The sequence below is a fragment of the Schistocerca gregaria genome, chromosome 5, assembly GCF_023897955.1.
Source record: "Schistocerca gregaria isolate iqSchGreg1 chromosome 5, iqSchGreg1.2, whole genome shotgun sequence".
Lineage (NCBI taxonomy): Eukaryota > Metazoa > Arthropoda > Insecta > Orthoptera > Acrididae > Schistocerca > Schistocerca gregaria.
The window spans coordinates 388,377,436-388,399,054 of NC_064924.1; positions in this window are offsets into that span (position 1 = coordinate 388,377,436).

Sequence of the window (21,619 nt, forward strand, 5' to 3'; positions counted from 1 at the left end):
GTAAAGAATCCACTCTAAATGTCAGGCTCTCAAATTCCTGGACAGGAAGGTGAGCAGCCTGTGAGAGATAACGTATCAGTCAATGCTGAGGATCAGGCTCAGATGTGCAGAGAAGTTCACTCAGCTCCTGGGACAGGGAAAGATGATGCTACTGCTTCAACAGATATCGTATCAGGCAATGCTTAGGATCAGCCTCAGATGTGCAGAGAAGTTCATTCAGCTCCTGGGAGAGGGAAAGATGATGCTACTGCATCAACAGATAATGTTGTTCAAGTACCTGCGCCAACAGCTGATTTCTTGACTGTACTTATGGCACAATTAGATCTAAGGGAGAAGCAACGTGAGGAAAAGGAAAGGCAGGAACGCCTTCAACGCGAACGCAGGGAACAGGAGCGTGACGCTCCGTTCCTGGCAAAAATGAATGAAAAGTTTGAACAACGTGACAAGGTGCTAGTGTCATATTTGTCACAGGAGATCGATGTGGTAAAAACAAGTCGCAGAATTGGTTGAACAAAACAAAGACATTCCGCAATAGGAAACGCAATTAGACGAACGCGCAGATCAATTAGACAAAGCGCGTAGCGTCGTAGAAAATCAAGTGAGAGATTTTGTTAAATCGGCGAACTACATTTCAGGCAATTTACATCGACAGATTGACGATTGTGTCATGCAAGATATAGCTCCGAAGCTCATTGATCGATTGGCGTGACACCTAATTTCAATTTGGAAATGTAACACTTAATATATGGGGGTTTGAAAAATCAGACTGCGAGAGAATAAAACAGCTCTCGTCGATGAATTGTACAGGTATTGTCGCTGCAAACAAGGCTGGAATATTACCAACCGTAGCACAAGTAAAACATGAAGAATCGTTAATCAAACACCGGCAATTCCACACATTTAACGATGAAAAGAAAAGCGTACATCCGGTAATTTTCGTAAAGAGTTTTAGAAACGTGTTACCTGTGTCTTGGACTGAACATCAAAAATTCAGTTCGTGATTTCATTTATTACGGGAGACGCACCACTGTGGTCGATGGAGATCGCGGAAGTGTCCGACGTTCTCGGAATTTGAAAGCAAATTCCTAGCCAGCTACTGATCTAGATCTCTACAGGAGAGGCTACGTAAACAGGTGTACAACCCTGAACCCTTTAACCCTCGCTGTGGTAACCTAAGGAAATACTTTGAACGATACTTGAACAAGCCGAGGTATTGGGATGAACCCATGCCCGCGAGAGGTGTTTTACGAATACTAAAAGGCAAATTACTAATAGCGATTAGGGAAAAATTAGTGCACGTACCTGATACCGACCTGGAACTGTTCATGGCAACAATAGATTCTTAGGACTTAATACATGAGAATGCCCGACAGAATGAGCAAGGGAACTCAAATAACGGTCAACGTAATAATAAAGCAAGAAATCTGGGTAATGATAGCCCTCGTAAAAATGGTTATGGCAAAAATAACGAATATTCGCACGGAGAGAACCTCTATAAGAAGGCGAAGTCAATGATTAATGGCCGCCTACTAATAACAACTGGAATAGAAATGGTTATAATGCGAACCAGTATGCCGGCATGAACCTGTCTCCACCAAAAGGTGGGGGGGGGAGACAATTATAACCGAAAGAGACGGAGCGAAGGGGGAGGAAACTTCTACTTGGTAAAGGAAAATATGAGAAGAAACAATGAGAAGTGGCAATGGACAGGACCAGCGAATTGGCAGGCACAACAAGCCATGCCAATAAGTCATGTGCCTGTCAATCATATTAACGTTATTCCGATGCCACCGCCCACACCTCAGCCACCGAACAGTCAGCCACATGAGTATGTCGCGCATGATAAATCGCAAACTGTGACTGACGGGGTGTCAATCACAGACGTGACAGACCGAGTATCGGCAAGGTGCGACAGACCGTCAAAACTCTGGCCGACGTCTGTAAGCCCTTCCCAGACGGTCGGCAAATTAAAGAGGGGGGCAGGCACAATGTGGGTGTGCATTTACTCCGTTATAATGACGGATGCGATATGAGGGAAGAATTAATAGTTGATCCGCGATTTGCGGAGCAACAGGAGGTAGAACATGTACAGGCTGCATTTAGAGCAAAAATAAATGGCATAGAAGTGATAGTAATACTTGGTTCAGGGGCGAGTGCCTCTTGCATAGATGAGCAGTTATTTAAATGTATAGATCGTGTAAAGAAGTTACACAGTCTGCCAGTGAAATATTGTAAGGTCGTAGGTGCAAGTGATAAGGAATCAGCTGCAGGCTGAGATTGCCATGGAGGAAGAAGCCTTATTATGCTCATTCCTTGTGGTTACGAAACCTACAGTGCCTTGCATCCTGGGACTTCGATGCGCTGCGGGAAATGACGTCTCCCGGGCCAACTGCACTTTATCCCATAAAAACCGTCAAATTGACCTGGTACTGATAAGGACTCCGGACGCGTATATAAATTACTGCCGGAATGTCCGAGTAACTGTAAATGATCCAGATACATTGAATATCAAAAGACTGTATCATTAATCAAAACAGTGATGAACAGGAACCCGATTGGGAGTCGGAAGCTGTCACTATCAAACAAGAAATTGAAAAAAAGTAGCCGAATCATCTTACTTAAGCCTGTCACAACAAGCTGACTTAAGTATTAAATCAATTTGTTAAAGTGTTCTCGGAGAAACCAGGAATCATTAAGGGATATAAATTTGACATGCAGCTTAAGCCCCAACAAACATTCTGTCGTGCTACTTACTCTATGCCGTGGCCAAAAAGGCTAACCGTGGGAAAAGAGATCCAAAGGGATATAGCTAGTAAAGATTTATTTCATGTATGTTTAATTTTGTGTATATTCTTATTATATATGTGGCAGTTTTGGTAAATACATTGTTTGTTCTCTATTAAAATCTTTCATTTGCTAACTATACCTATCAGTAGTTAGTGCCTTCCGTAGTTTGAATCTTTTGTTTAGCTGGCAGTAGTGGTGCTCGCTGTATTGCAGTAGCTCAAGTAACGAAGATTTTTGTGAGGTAAGTGATTTGTGAAACGTATAGGTTAATGTTAGTCAGGGCCATTCTTTTTGTAGGGATTTTTGAAAGTCAGATTGCGTTGCGCTAAAAAAAATATTGTGTGTCAGTTTAAGCACAGTCATGTATAATTTTTCTAAGGGGACGTTTCAACTCGTACAAGCAAGGTAACTGCAAACACAGCAACAATAAAAGCAATGAATCAGTGTTGAATGAATATAAAGAACATATGTAAAAAAACGATTGAACTCACGAGTCCAGAAAGACCAATTGGTCGACACTTTAAATAAGAGGCCCCAACTAGATCAATCACTTAGTACAGAGTGATAAGACATAACTAGAAGGAGCCCTGATTTGTGTCACGTATGAAATACGTGTAAAGTGAGAGCCATATTTCTTATCTAGCTCAAGTAATACGTGTTAAAATATGTTCCAATTTACAAATGAGACTATCTGGACGCTTAGTTAGTGCAATATGGATAAACTGAATCACTAATTGGAATGTGATGGAAAAAATGAACAGTAAACTGTGTGATAACACACTGAGTGTTGACTGTATTTATCAGTGAAAAACGGTTGTCTGAGTACAGTGAACTAAAATAAAATTAACAGTATACATGGTGGTGCCTTCCACAAAAAAAAAAAAAAAAAAAAAAAAAAAAATTAAATATGAGAAATAATACTGACACCTGTAGTGTGGAAAAATGTTTCTGTGAACGGAATTCTCCCAGTGGACTGTGAATGGACACTATGGGTAGCTCAGAGCGATCTGCGGATTCCGGGCCCGACAAACGCACGTTAGAAGTGACGCAGGCCGAATATAGTGAAGTGAAAAGTGTCACAGCAAGGTACTGGCATGAACACTCACCACAGTGACAGTGTGTAGTACTGGATAGTAATCACTTAGAAAAAAAAGAGATTAAATCCGACTAGTGAAATGTGTGAGTTCGAGTCAGAAACTTGTTTAAAGAACTGGACCTTGTATGTTCGTACATTATATCAGTGCATACAAAAACAGTAAACACGAATGACTGCGGAGTGCTTGAACACCAATAACATTTCTCTCAGCACTTGCGATGTGAGTATTTGTCTTGTTTTGCTGATGAACTGATACGCGGTCGAATATTTGCATGTTGCACGAGGCGAGCGGCCGGCAGATGTTCCTGACTGCACAACCGATGAGCCGCGCCTGTCGACTGATTGTCAGCAGTCGGCGCGGACGTTACAACGCTGATGAACGATCTGTCGCTAACTGTGGCAGGGTGCCGCACACGCTTCTGTCGTCGCCAACAACGATCCGCCGACAGCTCAACAATAAACCAGCGTCGACAACTCTTACTTCGATGACATTTCGAAATGTATTTATGGTTGACGAAGTATAAATAAACACCGACTACAATGTAAATTTGTAACAGACATAAAGTGCAAAGGACACAGAAATTGAGAAACTGATAGCTTACGTCAGATCAAACTATTGTATATGTAAAAACAGTGCAGGGAAAGCAGAAAGTTGGAAGGAGTATATAGAGGGTCTATACAAGGGCGATGTACTTGAGGACAATATTATGGAAATGGAAGAGGATGTAGATGAAGATGAAATGGGAGATACGAAGAAGAGTGAAGAGTTTGACAGAGCACTGAAAGACCTGAGTCGAAACAAGGCCCCAGGAGTAGACAACATTCCATTAGAACTACTGACGGCCTTGGGAGAGTCAGTCCTGACAAAACTCTACCATCTGGTGAGCAAGATGTATGAGACAGGCGATATACCATCAGTCTTCAAGAAGAATATAATAATTCCAATCCCAAAGAAAGCAAGTGCTGGCAGATAAGAAAATTATCGAACAATCAGTTTAATAAGTCACGGCTGCAAAATACTAACGCGAATTCTTTACAGACGAATGGAAAAACTGGTAGAAGCCGACCTCGGGGAAGATCAGTTTGGATTCCGTAGAAATGTTGGAACACGTGAGGCAATACTGACCTTACGACTTATCTTAGAAAAAGAGTAAGGAAAGGCAAACCTAAGTTTCTAGCATTTGTAGACTTAGAGAAAGCTTTTGGCAATGTTGACTTGATTACTCTCTTTCAAATTCTAAAGGTGGTAGGGGTAAAATACAGGGAGCGAAAGGCTATTTACAATTTGTACAGAAGCCAGATGGCGGTTATAAGAGTCGAGGGGCATGAAAGGTAAGCAGTGGTTGGGAAGGGAGTGAGACAGGGTTGTAGCCTCTCCACTATGTTATTCAATCTGTACATTGAGCAAGCAGTATTGGAAAAAAATGAAAAATTCGGAGTAGGTATTAAAATCCAGGGAGAAGAAATAAAAACTTTGCGGTTCGCCGATGACATTGTAATTCTGTCAGAGACAGCGAAGGAGTTGGAAGGGCAGTTGAACGGAATGGACAGTGTCTTGAAAGGTGGATATAAGATGAACATCAACAAAAGCAAAACGAGGATAATGGAATGTAGTCGAATCAAGTCGGGTGATGCTCAGGGAGTTGGATTAGGAAATGAAACACTTAAAGTGGTAAAGGAGTTTTGCTACTTGGGCAGCAAAATAACCGACAATGGCCGAAGTAGAGAGCAAATAAAATGTAGACTTGCAATGGCAAGGAAATCGTTTCTGAAGAAGAGAAATTTGTTAACATCGAGTATAGGTTTAAGTGTCAGGAAGTCGTTTCTGAAAGTATTTGTATGGAGTGTAGCCATGTATGGAAATGAAACATGGACAATAAATAGTTTGGACAAGAAGAGAATGTGGTGCTACAGAAGAATGTTCAAGATTAGGTGGGTAGATCATGTAACTAATGAGGAGGTATTGAGTAGGATCGGGGAGAAGAGAAGTTTGTGGTACAACTTGACTAGAAGAAGGGATCAGTTGGTAGGACATGTCCTGAGGCTTCAAGGGATCACAAATTTAGCATTGGAGGGCAGCGTGGAGGGTAAAAATCGTAGAGGGGGATCAAGAGATGACTACACTAAGCAGATTCAGAAGGATGTAGGTTGCAGTAGGTACTGGGAGATGAAGGATAGAGTAGCATGGAGAGCTGCATCAAACCAGTCTCAGGACTGAAGACCACAACAACAACATGTTTCTTATTGTGATGTATATGTGTACGTGAAAGTACAGACAGACATTTTGCCCAAAGATGACTTAATAGTTCAAGACAAATGTACTGTGTACGTAATTTCAGTTAGCATCTATTTCTTGTTGTATGTATATGTAGATATATATTTTTCTTTGTTGATTAATTCAATGGACATATTATCATCATAAATAATATAAAGAGAGACTGAATGTCAACAATCCTAAGGCTCCAGCCGAGGTTTTTGACACGTTTTTCCTTACGCCTGTGATCCAAATGGGGGAGTGTAAGCAAATTTATACAGGGTCTGTAGGATTCCGGATTGTTCACATTCCTGATGAAAAAGATAGTTGGAACTACTAGATGAACTCACCTGTAACAATGAGATCGCAATAAACGATATAATACTGTGACATGAACACATATGTACTTACCTTAAACATGTGAACATGAACAAATAATGATGTAAGACGGTAGTGAGTCTGTACATAAAGTAGTAAACCACATTAAGTACACCCTCACTAGGGGGCCCATGTGTCAGTACGTCATATAAATGGACATTTGGAGAAAAGGAAAGGAAGTTTTTGTTATGAGACGTGTGAATTATTAATCATTTCAGGACTGTGTATTATTGACTTAGTTTTCACCTCGCATGGTCGCAACCATTAATTATAATTAACAAAATTTTTACAGAACTTCATAGTGCAGGGAGCTCATATCCTCTAGCAGGATTTAGTCGGCCATTACGCTGACTGCATTATTTAATTAAAATTTCTTGTCATAATATTAAATGTAAATGCGAGAGACTTCTCAATTTCGATCTTTCATTAATTTCGAAGTTAAAATTAATTTCAGTTACCAAAATTCGCAACAATGAATGAGTGCAGTATGTTTCCTTTTGGCTCCTAACGGCAGACGAGATTATCTCCAGTTTTTCCTCATAAATAATGACTAAGAAATACTGAAAATCATTACATTCCGCAATATCTCAGTTAAACTTTATGTAATTTGGTTTATAAATAACCAGTAGCCCCTGAGATCCATATTAATAATTCCAGTTTGCGTAAGAATACGCATCGTACGTACTTCGGGGCAGCCGATGTCCGTGCGAGTGTTACCGCGGTATAAGTCAATTAAAGGTCTCATGCTAGCCCACAATATTAAAAGCCACCCCAAATCAAAATCATAAAATATGTAATTATAAAAATAAAAATACATAATTATCCCGTGATAAGTGGCCACACACACACACACACACAGAAATATACACTTATACCATGATATACTTTAATCTTAAAGTACTTACATTCTACAAGAACTTTGCTAAAACATTAATAAAATATTATATGGTCAGGACATAGTCTTTTATAAGCTAGAACGAAAGTTCCTAGATTGCATTTCTCATCCTCATGGCACCATCACTGTTCATGAGATACACAACGTGATCATTTGTGGTTCACATAGCCAGCAGCCATTACATTGCTGATGTGTTAAGGCCAGTAGCTACTTGTCATCTTCTATGTATACATGACGTTATCTTTCAATAAGATTATGCAAGACTGAATGTTGTCTGTAATCTCCTAATTCACCTTGATACTCGACTGTTGCCATTGCCAACACATTCTCCGGATCTCGCATCTACTGAAAACAATCATCACTAGCCTGGCTCCATGACTGATAAACTCTCGCATAGAATTGAAACAGCGAAGAATGATGTATCTGTATCTGCCATTCAGTCTCAGGTCAACAACATGGCCAGTGTGGTTATAGTCATTCTTGTTGTGACCTAAATAATGCATCCTATATACTTACAAGTCACCTATAAACTGAGTCATGCTTTCTTGTTACTGCAGATTATACGTACAGTAACTAAAATTTCGTTATTTGTTGTCCTACACGGTGTTCCAATTTTAATGAATACTAATGTACATGGACATGAATTTGTGAGCAGTATTGTGTGGAGCTGCACCTGTTACGTTAGACTTACACTGGATGAAGCTGGTGGGCATGGACTGAGTCCCTCAGGTGAAGTGGCCAGTGATGGTGGCTAAGTATCCGATGAGGAGCTGTCTTCAGGAGCTAAGCGAATTGTATGCTTTGCACCGGAATAAAATTACTGAGTATCATAATGAACGTTAGTAATGTCTGCCTTGGTAGAGCGGACAAAATAGCAACAAAACACAACAAACATAAGGAGTCAAAAGAAACTGGAAGAACCAGCAGAGCTACACAAAACCAAAATACACCACTGGGTAGAAAGTTAAACACTGTATCACCGTCAAAATGCAGCTATTCATTCAAAAGAGTCATGATAAAATAAAGATGAATAAAAATGGGAATTGTACGAAAATTAATAACAAGCATACAAAAATTGCTTCTGGATGCAGAAATGGGGTCAGCGGATAGCGTGTGTGACAAAATGCATCTGTGTCTGTGTGATGGGGAATCGACTACTAGATATCATGAGAGGCGGATCGGAGAGTATAAAAGAATGTGGGGAGTGTCATGTCGTCAGTAGAGATACAGTACCTGCCGAATTTGTCGGCCAGGAGCGCTCAGTGACTTCGAACATGGATGTCACCTGATTTAGAGGTCCATTACGTACCCTTCCAAAGCCATCCTAATCGACTGTCGGTAAAGCGAATGTGAAGTCGAAACGCGGAAAAAATCACAGCTAAACCAAGGCTCGACAGATTGAGTATATTTATGGACAGGGATTATGGAGAACTGCGGAATGTGGTTGTAAAAATTGTATCAAATACACGGGAGGAATCACACGAGAGTTATAAAGTGTTACCAACAGTCCAGCTACTACAGTGACTGTAGGTAGCAGTTAAAAGAATAGTATACAATGATCGATCACCTCCTCATTATCGACAGATTGAGTATATTGATGGACAGGGATTATGGAGAACTGCGGAATGTGGTTGTAAAAATTGTATGAAATACACGGGAGGAATCACACGAGAGTTATAAAGTGTTACCAACAGTCCAGCTACTACAGTGACTGTAGGTAGCAGTTAAAAGAATAGTATACAATGATCGATCACCTCCTCATTATCCACACATTTTTGTAGTCTAGCCAAGCGACGCTTCGGGTGGTGTGTGAAAAGCAGAGACGCTGGAGACAGGATAACTGGAAACAAGTGATCTGGAGTGATAAAATATGTTATACCCCGTGGAAATCCGAAGGAAGAGTATGGGTTTGGGGAATCCCAGGAGACCTGCTGTTATGTGTAGTGCCAACAGTGGAGTACAGTAGAGGTGTGTTATGATATGTGGGTGATTTCGTCGTTGTGGTTTGTTCCCCGTTTCTGGCTTATGAAAACGTTAAATGCGGGAGGATATACATACATTGTACGACATTGTGTATTGTACATAGTAGAGGAACAGTTCGGGATGATGATTTTGCTGTGATCAGTTTGATGATGCACTCTGTCATAAAACAACATCTGCCAGACAACGGTTTGGGTATAGTAACATTTCTGAAACTCATTAGCCTGCCCAAAGTCCCGACCTGATCCCTTATGCGCAAGAATTTGGATGGAGTTGGGATTGGACAGGATCTTGTAAAAGTGTGAACTTATTGTACAGTAGCATTTATTAACAAACACATATCGTGACATATAAGCGAAATGACATTAATAAATATGCTTGCCATTTAATATCAAAATAAGCATTTATTGAGCTCAGAAATAATTCTTACTTAAGAACGGTACCGACCGGCAGCCGTATCATCCTCAGCCTACAGGCGTCACTGGATGCAGATATGGAGGGGCATGTGGTCAGCACACCGTTATCCCGGCCGTATGTCAGTTTACGAAACCTGAGCTGCTACTTCTCAATGAAGTAGCTCCTCAGTTTGCCTCGCTAGGGCTGAGTGCACCTCGCTTGCCAACAGCGCTCGGCAGACCGGAGGGTCACCCATCCAAGTGCTGGCCCAGCCCGACAGCGCTTAACTTCGTGATCTGACGGGAACCGGTGTTACCACGCGGCAAGGCTGTGGGCACAAGTAATAATAACAATAGTAATAATAAAAACAAAAATAATAAAACTTATTTTAAGCAGATACAATATTTTCAAATAATAATCTTATTCGGCTGTGATGACATATAAATGCGCACCGACCCCAAATAAATGAAAAGACACCACAATTTCCGCATATTAATCTGTAGTTACTCTATAAGTGTGGAACCACAATAACACATATACGCTACCCTCCACTACTAAGAACTTCCACCAACTACTATCCTACGGACAACATGAATACGCAGAGCTACCCAATACACTGAGAATGTATAGGAGTATAACGCAGAAAAACGATGATTAGGTAAAATGACCGAAACACGACCTCTGCGTGAATACAAAACACAATATAGAAATACAAGTGTCCCCATGCCTTAGAACAAAGAGGGAGGGGGCAGGAGGCGGCCCCCATGCCCCTGGCTAGTGGTAAAAGGAAAACAATTGGTGTAATGAGGCGTTTTTCTTTGAAGAAACACCTGATTCAACAATAATTTTTTTCCATACATACTTAATGTTTTTTATATGGGTTCGATCGGTGTTAAGGCGCGGTGTACAGCGAGAAAGAGCACGCAAGCGCATCGTCCTTACCGAGTTATCGGCTCCTTCGCAGTCCTGCCCAAGCCCATGCGACAACACAACAATGTATGTTCACATTCAAGTGTAAATATATCAGTGAAAAGTGTAAATGTCAATAACATAATTGTAATGATGTGGTATTCCTTAGGGTTCCTCTTTCGTCTCATCGGGTCATAATGTTAACTGTTTATTAGATGAGCGTACACTTTTATAAATAATGCATATTACTGTTTGTAATAAAAAGGGCACAAATTTCTTAAGCTGGTTTACATTGAGAGTTGAAGATGCTCCTAAGGGGATTACTCTTAAACATTCTGATGCAAAGTTTCGTTGTATTTATTTCAGAGATGGTTATCAGGAACTCCTTTGGGCAGCAGTATGTTTATGCTACGAAGGAAAGGAACCTCCATGACTAATGGAAAGTTACAGGTAGAGTACCTTCGAAAGTGAGTCCCACAGCAACTTTTAGTTTATTTCCAAGACAAGCTCCTAACACCAATCTGTGCCGCAGAACCTTCCTCACTGCCAGTCTTCAGAAGTATCACTGTCACAATGTCCTTCCACCATTAGTACAGGGTCTGCTCATATCACTAGTCCTGACGCCACAACGTGGGATGTCGTCAGCCCATTAATGCAGTTTCAAGAAGTCGGAGGAACTACATTAATTGGCAGTTAATCACAGATTTGAATTAGGAGAACGCATAAACTATTCAGTGTGAGACGATGTCAAGTATCAGTAACTAACAAACCTACGTGGTTTAAATTCGTCTCATGATTTAAAAAAGGACACTGACGAGAAAAAAAACTATAAAAAGTCCTTTTGAAAAACTTGTGCATAAAAGAGCCGTGGCTAGTGTACTCGCCTGAAGGGCTTTGCAAGTTCTGTACTCTTTCCAAACCAGTTTTAAAAAGAGGAATATTTGGTGCTTTTGTGATAAAGGCTCACTACAATTACAGACGCTATCATGAAGATGCTCGAGGCTATGAAAAGAGCACTTACCTTACCGAATATACAAGTAAGGTCAAAAGGTTTGTAGGCTCTCAGAGTTAAGAGTTTAGAGTAAGTCTACACTACAACGTATTAATCGAAACGTTAGACTCTAGGACCACAGAGATCGCAAATACCCTTAAAAATGGCCAAGTGTGAGAACGGCGCTCGCTCTGAGAGTTTCGCACAAACTTAATCATGTTTACAGATAATTCATCGATACTGGCAAGAAATAGGTCCCGCGAATTTCAAGGTGGTAGCAACATCTCTACAGCAGTTCTTGAGACATACACATTGAAGCGAGCAGGGGACTTAAGTTTATATATGCAGGGAGGAGATTTAATAAAATGTTTTTTGTTTACTTTCTAAAACATGACTGCAACCTACATTTTATGTTGTCATGCAGTAATATTTTTCTTTTACGCTTTTGACAGATGATGGATGCAACGTAATTTCTAATGGAGAATAGGTATGTGTAAGTGAGGTAACTATAATGTAACAATTTTAGGATTTTTTCCTTTATTTTTACGGTGAAACGTTGCTTCTTGCCAAATTTCGTGACTGTAGGTCAACGAAATGTACCCTATTGTGAGTGAGTTTGCGAGCATCAAAATATGCGACGTAAATGGCCCTATCTTTTGACTGCATTGATTCGGAGCTTAAATGATTGACTCCGGCAAGGTACCATAGACCTTACTATGGCACAAATTTCAACTTCATACGTCACCCCATTCCTGAGAAAACGGGGTTTCAACATACGTTGTCGTGATATAACTATAAATTAACAATTTTCGGAGTTTCTCATTTACTTTAACTGCGAAACCTCGCTTCTTTCCAATTTCGTGACTGTAGGTCAACGGAAAGTACTCCAGTATCGATAAGTGTGCTTGAGAGTAACAAAATAATCATGTGATATATATGGCCGTATCTTTCGATTACACTGATTTAGAAACTTTAAGTTTTTACACAGCCAAGGATTATAGACATCAGCATCTGTCATAAGTTTGAACTTCGTGCGTCTACTCGTTCTTGAGAAAAAGTGTTCTTAAAAGTCAGACAGACAGACAGAGATGGCCAAAAAACCGATCCTGTAAGGGTTCCATTTTTACCGATTGAGGTACAGAACCCGGAACACTGAAATCAATTCTTGCTGTTTTGAGCACTCGTGACTGTCCATTCGAGTGAAGCAAATCTTCAAGATTTACTTTAGTTTAGAGTAACTGCAGGCTACAACGTGTTGGAGGATCATTTAAAAAAACCGTAGTGGGAAAGCAAAATATACAACACACAGAGTTCAACACAATTTAATAAGTACATTTGGTTTTGTGTTACAATACGTCATTGTTGATTAGGTGAACAAATTGACAGCATCTTCATTATTAGCTGAGATTAGTAGGAAAGAGCCGGTAGTACTATTTACAGTAAAAGAAGACATTTTAGGGTTTGTAGAATTAATTATTTTAGATGATGAGTGAATTTATTCATCTGTTTCAATATTTATTGGAAATTGGGGGCTCGATATGAATCAATTGAGGGAAAAGTATGTTTCAGCTGTTTCTTTTCACTGCGCATCGCATAAACAAACTTAGTTGTAAATGATCATACGTCTACGAAGGGCACTGCCAAAACAATAAAATAAGTTAGTATGTACTTAAGGAAAAGAAGATTGCGTAGGAAAACAATATCTAACATTCCAATTTTCGGTGAAACTAGCTGTCACGCAAATATGCATGAATTTGGATACTCGAAGAAAACTTTTGGACAATGAAGGGTACTCTTAGTTACCTTGCAGATAACAGCGAAAACAACTAAGACACTAGTTCACGTGCCTGACAACTGGTTGGCACTACATCTGTTACTTCTCTGCACATTGCCTCAATGTATTCTTCATAACCAGGACCAGTACTTAGCAAACTGCAGTATACTGATACGGATCTCTACTTAGTCAACAGATATCTCAATAGTGACCAACTAGTTAACTTTCAAAAGCAGAGAGAAAGCGATGATTTCACAAACATTTTCAAGGCGGTAAAGGAACAGTGTAAGAAACTTGAAATACGAGTAAAGGTAAAAATCCCAAGATTGTCTGGAAGGCAGAGCCACAAATGAGGTATGAATGTACAGTGCTCATAGGCCAAAGACTATTTCAAAACGAGAATTTACAATCCGTCATGGGTTCTATAATCTACATCTACATCCATACTCCGCAAGCCACCTGACGGTGTGTGGCGGAGGGTACCCTGAGTACCTCTATCGGTTCTCCCTTCTATTCCAGTCTCGTATTGTTCGTGGAAAGAAGGATTGTCGGTATGCCTCTGTGTGGGCTCTAATCTCTCTGATTTTATCCTCTTGGTCTCTTCGCGAGATATACGTAGGAGGGAGCAATATACTGCTTTACTCTTCGGTGAAGGTATGTTCTCGAAACTTTAACAAAAGCCCGTACCGAGCTACTGAGCGTCTCTCCTGCAGAGTCTTCCACTGGAGTTTATCTATCATCTCCGTAACGCTTTCGCAATTACTAAATGATCCTGTAACGAAGCGCGCTGCTCTCCGTTAGATCTTCTCTATCTCTTCTATCAACTCTACCTGGTACAGATCCCACACTGCTGAGCAGTATTCAAGCATTGGGCGAACAAGCATACTGTAACCTACTTCCTTTGTTGTCGGATTGCATTTCCTTAGGATTCTTCCAATGAATCTCAGTCTGGCATCTGCTTTACCGACGATCAACTTTATATGATCACTCCATTTTAAATCACTCCTAATGAGTAGTCCCAGATAATTTATGGAATTAACTGCTTCCAGTTGCTGACCTGCTATTTTGTAGCTAAATGATAAGGGACCTATCTTTCTATGTATTCGCATCACATTACACTTGTCTACATTGAGATTCAATTGCCATTCCGTGCACCATGCGTCAATTCGCTGCAGATCCTCCTGCATTTCAGTACAATTTTCCATTGTTGCAACCTCTCGATACACCACAGCATCATCTGCAAAAAGCCTCAGTGAACTTCCGATGTCATCCACCAGGTCATTTATGTATACTGTGAATAGCAACGGTCCTATGACACTCCCCTGCGGCACACCTGAAATCACTCTTACTTCGGAAGACTTCTCTCCATTGAGAATGACATGCTGCGTTCTGTTATCTAGGAACTCCTCAATCCAATCACACAATTTATCTGATAGTCCGTATGCTCTTACTTTGTTCATTAAACGACTGTGGAGAACTGTGTCAAACACCTTGCGGAAGTCAAGAAACACCGCATCTACCTGTGAACCCGTGTCTATGGCCCTCTGACTCTCGTGGACGAATGGCGCGAGCTGGGTTTCACACGACCGTCTTTTTCGAAACCCATGCTGATTCCTACAGAGTAGATTTATAGTCTCCAGAAAAGACATTATACTCGAACATAATACGTGTTCCAAAATTCTACAACTGATCGACGTTAGAGATATAGGTCTATAGTTCTGCACATCTGTTCGACGTCCCTTCTTGAAAACGGGGATGACCTGTGCCCTTTTCCAATCCTTTGGAACGCTTTTCTCTTCTAGAGACCTACGGTACACCGCTGCAAGAAGGGGGGCAAGTTCCTTCGCGTACTCTGTGTAAAATCGAACTGGTATTCCATCAGGACCAGAGGCCTTTCCTCTTTTGAGCGATTTTAATTGTTTCTCTATCCCTCTGTCGTCTACTTCGATATCTACCATTTTCTCAACTGTGCGACAATCTAGAGAAGGAAGCACAGTGCAGTCTTCCTCTGTGAAACAGCTTTGGAAGAAGACATTTAGTAAATCGGCCTTTAGTCTGTCATCCTCTGTTTCAGTACCATTTTGGTCACAGAGTGTCTGGACATTTTGTTTTGATCCACCTACCGCTTTGATATAGGACCAAAATTTCTTAGGATTTTCTGCCAAGTCAGTACATAGAACTTTACTTTCGAATTCATTGAAAGCCTCTCGCATAGCCCTCCTCACACTGCATTTCGCTTCGCGTAATTTTTGTTTGTCTGCAAGGCTTTGGCTATGTTTATGTTTGCTGTGAAGTTCCCTTTGCTTCCGCAGCAGTTTTCTAACTCGGTTGTGGTACCACGGTGGCTCTTTCCCATCTCTTACGATCTTGCTTGGCACATACTCATCTAACGCATATTGTACCATGGTTTTGAACTTTGTCTACTGATCCTCAACACTATCTGCACTTGAGACAAAACTTTTGTGTTGAGCCGTCAGGTACTCTGTAATCTGCTTTTTGTCACTTTTGCTAAACAGAAAAATCTTCCTACCTTTTTTAATATTTCTATTTACGGCTGAAATCATCGATGCAGTAACCGCTTTATGATCGCTGATTCCCTGTTCTGCATTAACCAATTCAAATAGTTCGGGTCTGTTTGTCACCAGAAGGTCTAATATGTTATCGCCACGAGTCGGTTTTCTGTTTAACTGCTCAAGGTAGTTTTCAGATCAAGCACTTAAAAATATTTCACTGGATTCTTTGTCCCTGCCACCCGTTATGAACGTTTGAGTCTCCCAGTCTATATCCGGCAAATTAAAATCTCCACCCAGAACTATAACATGGTGGGGAAATCTACTCGAAATATTTTCCAAATTATACTTCAGGTGCTGAGCCACAACAGCTGCTGAGCCCGGGGGCCTATAGAGACATCCAATTACCATGTCTGAGCCTGCTTTAACCGTGACCTTCACCCAAATCATTTCACAATTCGAATCTCCGTCAATTTCCTTCGATACTATTGCACTTCTTATCGCTAGAAACACGCCTCCCCCTTCACTGTCCAGCCTATCTCTGCGGTATACATTCCAATCCGAGTTTAGGATTTCATTACTGTTTACGTCTGGTTTCAGCCAACTTTCTGTTCCTAGTACTATATGGGCGTTGTGACCGTTTATTAATGAGAACAGTTCTGGGACCTTTCTATAGTCGCTCCTGCAGGTTACTATTAGCACATTAATATTGTTATTCCTTGTTGCATTTTGCCTACTCCTGCCTTGCCGTGTCTCAAGAGGCGTCTTGTCGGGCCTAGGGAGGGAATTCTCTAACCTAAAAAAAACCCATGTGCACTCCACACGTACTCCGCTACCCTCGTAGCCGCTTCCGGCGTGTAGTGCACGCCTGACCTATTCAGGGGGACCCTACATTTCTTCACCCGATAGCGGAGGTCGAGAAATTTGCACCCCAGCTCTCCGCAGAATCGTCTGAGCCTCTGGTTTAAGCCTTCCACTCGGCTCCAAACCAGAGGACCGCGATCGGTTCTGGGAACGATACTACAAATAGTTAGCTCTGATTCCACCCCGCGAGCGAGGCTTTCCGCCTTCACCAACTCCACCAACCGCCTGTACGAACTGAGGATGACCTCTGAACCCAGACGGCAGGAGTCATTGGTGCCGACATGAGCAACAATTTGCAGTCGGGTGCACCCAGTGCTCTCTATCGCCGCCGGTAGGGCCTCCTCCACATCTCGGATGAGACCCCCCGGCAAGCAGACAGAGTGAACACTGGCCTTCTTCCCCGACCTTTCCGCTAATCACGTCACTTATCGCAAGATTTGAAAAAGATGAAGACATACCTTTCAAACGTGGGATTCTTCACCCGCATTTATTGAAAATGAAGAGAGATTTCATGAGAGACACAAAAAGTTTGCCCATAGAGCGTTTCTTCAGCTCACTGCATAGAGTGAAGACGTGGCTGAGAAGGGCTACTGACGAGAATAATGTTTCAAGATCGTGACTTGTTGATGTCCACAGAAAAGAACGAAACAATCTTCGTTCCGAGGACAAAGTAACTGACTTGTTTGGCAAGAATAAAAGAAATTTTCAGGGTGATTTTTCAGATAAACCCAAGTATCAGATCCATAAACTAACCTACGCATGGTAATTTACCTTGTTGTTGTAGAGGTCTTCAGTCCAAAGACTGGGTTGACACTGCTCTCCACGCTACTCTACCCCATGAAAGCTTCTTCACCTCCGAATGTATTTATCCCTTTGGCTCTCTCTGCATTTTTTACACCCAACACTTCCCTGCATTACTGAAATGGCTTTCGCTTGATGTCTCAGACCGTGTCCTATAAATCGATCCCTTCTCTCAGACAAGCTATGCCACAGATTTCATTTCTCCCCAGTTCTATTCAACACTTCATCATTGGTTACGTGATCTACACATATAATCTTCAGCATTCTTCTGTGCTCTCCTTGTCTGAACTGCTTATCGTTCACGTTTCACTTCCATACAAGGTATACTCCAGACAAACAACTCCATCGAATGTAGCTATGTTTACAAGTTTCTCTTCCTCAGAAACGATTATCTACCCATTGACAGTCCACATTTTATATTTACTTCAACAATCATCAGTTACCTAGTGCCGAAATAGCAAAAGTCATCTATTAGTGTCTTGTTACCTAATCTAACTTCCCCGGCATTGCCTGATTCAATTCCACTACATTTCATTACTCTTGTTTTGTTTTGTTACATCCTCATTTTACGACACTGTCCATTCCGTCCTACGCTCTTCGAAATCATTTGCTGCCTGTTACAGACACACTGTGGTATCGATAGCTACGATGCCACGGCGTAGGTGCAAGTTCGTAGGTTGGCACTCCGACACCGACACCGACGACAGCGCCCTCTAGCCGGCGCTGTTCAGCTCTACAAGAGCCGCTGCAGATTCTACCCATGCTAGGAGACGACCTAGCAACATTGTTTCTACTTCAACGATAGTTTGTTTTACTACTAGTAGCTGTTAGATTTGATAGATGAACGGCTTCGCACCTATGTGCTCATCTATACCCAAAGTTAAGTAAAAGAGTTATAACTTATAAGCAGTACGCAGTACTTCCTTTTCCTGCTCCTACTCGCTTCCTACATTCGGTCTACCCGTCAGTTTATAGGAACAGACCCATGAGCCGCCTTTCAGGTGGGATACAAAACAGAACCTCAAAGTTTGCATAGGCGAAGCAGACCGAGAAGGCAGTCTACTGCACAGAGAAGTAAAGTCAACATCACCTGCTGGTCAGCGCTGTAGCCGCTGTGGAATCAATGCTCTCGTGCGTGACTGAGGCTCAGGCGTTGGCACAAAGGCTGGAATGGTGTGTCGATGGACGGGACTTGGGTGTGCTAATCAGTGGTACAGAGCGGACACAGCGTCCGTCGTGTCCAGCAGTTGACAAGTTGTCAGGCGATGCCGGGTCATGTTGGAGCGTTGGCTGCACTTGTTTTGGGTTCGGCTTGAATGGCCCAAGCAGTCGCCAAGGGTCGCACTTGGGGGGAGGGGGGGGGGGGGCTGAGGGAATAGTTCACTGGTGGCCAGCAAGTGAGATTGAAAAAGAAAGTCTGGAACGTGAAGTGCTGTGGGACTGGGCTACATGTAGAACGTCGCAACGGTCAACATGGGGCACGGTTTCTCGCTTATAAAGGTACTACAGGCTGATACTGTGAATAATAATATTTCCGTTCATTGTTTCTGAGTTGGTACCTACGTGTATGTCACTGCGGTCGAGAAGATTAGCGTCTGTTAATATTCTATCTGGTTAGAATACGTTCTTTTATTGTTATAATTTATGCGATACCTATTTTTAAGTAAGAATTGTTTCTGAGCAGAACATTGTTTATTCTGATATTAACTGCTTCGTTTCGTCTGTTTTATTTGATAATGAATGTCTGTTAACAAATTCTATTGTACAATGATCCCATGCATAGAGAACCCGCTGCCAAAAAACCCACCCACTCGAATTCCTGCACTAGAATTGATAGCTGAGTTTGGTTGAGAGTTGTGCCAGTGAGATGCCTGTAGCTTTAGCATTAGTTTGCTTCTTCTTTGTTGTACTGAAGATATGGCTACTCGGGAGATGGCAGGTACAGCATAGCTGTGCAAGGAAGTGTTGGGTGACTAGGTGGCCATGTGAGGTCAGGCTCCTGAGAGCACAGTAGCTGAGCTGGTCAACGGTATTGACAGCTGATGGGTGAGCCGTTGCATTTCACAGTGGTAGAATGGATGATTGTGAGCAAGGACAATGCAGGCAGCGCTACTCAGAGTTTTTCTGCATCTACGGAACAGAGCGGAAGGTCAGTCTGGTGTACAAGGAAGCACGGTCGACATCATCTGGAAGTAATGGTCGCGGCCACTGCAAAGGCAGCTGACCGACCTGTGGTCTGTCACCATGGACCAGGCATTGGCGTAACAGCAGGGGTCTTCTGTTAGTGGGATGGTCCTGGATGTCCCAGTCAGCAGTACGGAGGAGACAACAACATCGACCACACAAACTGACCTTTTGATAATGACCCTTAAACGTGCGACGAGATTCATGTCGGACTAGCTGCGCGGCCAAATCATAGGTTCGAATTGTACAGAATGTTATTCAAACCAATCGTATACAATTGTGCCCCAGTGACAGGGTGCATTGTCATCCATAAAAATTCTATAGTTGTTTGGATACATGAGGTCCACTAATGGCTGAAAATCGTCTCCAAGTAGCCGAACTTAGCCATTTCCAGTCGATGATCAGTTGGACCTGAGGACCCGGTCGCATTCTATGCGAACATAGCCCACACCATTATGGAGCCACCACTAGTTTGCAAGGTTCCTTGTTGACAACTTGGATCCATGGCTTCGTGTTGACTGCGAAACACTCGAACCCTACCATTAGCTCTTATCATTTGAATCGAGACTCACGGTCACGGTTTTCCAGGCGTCTAGCGTGCAATCGAGATGGCCACGACTCCAGGAGAGGCAGTCCAGGGGACGTCGTGCTGTTCGCAAAGGCTCTCGCATCGGTCGTCTGCTGCCATAGCCTATTAAAGCCAAATTTCGCCGCAGCGCCTTAAAGGGTACGTTAGTCGTACGTTCCACACTGATTTCTGGGGTTATTTCACGAGGTGTTGCTTGTGTGTTAACACTGACAACTATGCGAACGCCGCGGCTCTCGATCGTTCAGTGATTGCCGCCGGTCATTGCGTTTTTGTCTGTGGTGAGAGATAATACTCGAAATTTGGAATTCCAAGCATACTTTTGACACTGTGGATCTCGGAATATTGAAGTCCCTAACGATTTCCGAAATAGAGTGTATCATGTGTCTAGCTCCACCTGCCATTCCGCGTTCAAGATATGTAAATTCCCTTCGGGAGACCATAATCACGTTGCAGACCTTTCCACATGAATCACTTGTATGCAAATGATAGCTCCGCCAATGTGCTGCCCATTCATACCTTTTGCACGGGACACTACCGCCACCTGTATATGTGTTTATTGCTACCCCATGACTTTTGTTGCCTCAGTGTACGAATTACCTGAATGTACGAACCAAGCTTTATTCAGAGCCTTACATTTACCCCTCTATCACATTAAAAACACAGCAGTAACGTCACATAAATAATTTAAATCCCACGAATGAAAGAGATAAGTTAAAACGACAGTGCTTGTTTGTTACGAAAGTAGTTGTCAATTCTTGAATAGCTAAGATACAAAAACAAGCGCTTTTGTAATTTAAATGACACAAATAGAAGTAACAATAAACTGAGACCGTTCTGGTATCTGACAACAGTTCCTTAGTTAATTTAAACGTCACACAAAAAGAAACAAGGACAAGTTAAAACATTAGTAGCTTGACGTATGACAATGGCTATAAACTCTAGAACAAAAAAATGCTTCAAATGGCTCTGAGCACTATGGGACTTAACAGCTATCGTCATCAGTCCCCTAGAACTTAGAACTACTTAAACCTACCTAGCCTAAGGACAGCACACAACACCCAGTCATCACGAGGCATCGAAAATCCCTGGCCCCGCCGGAAACCGAACTCGAGAACCCGGGCGTGGGAAGCGAGAACGCTACCGCACGACCACGAGATACGGACAAACTCTAGAACAGTTCAACAGCGAGTTCTGATAAACCCGCCCAAGAG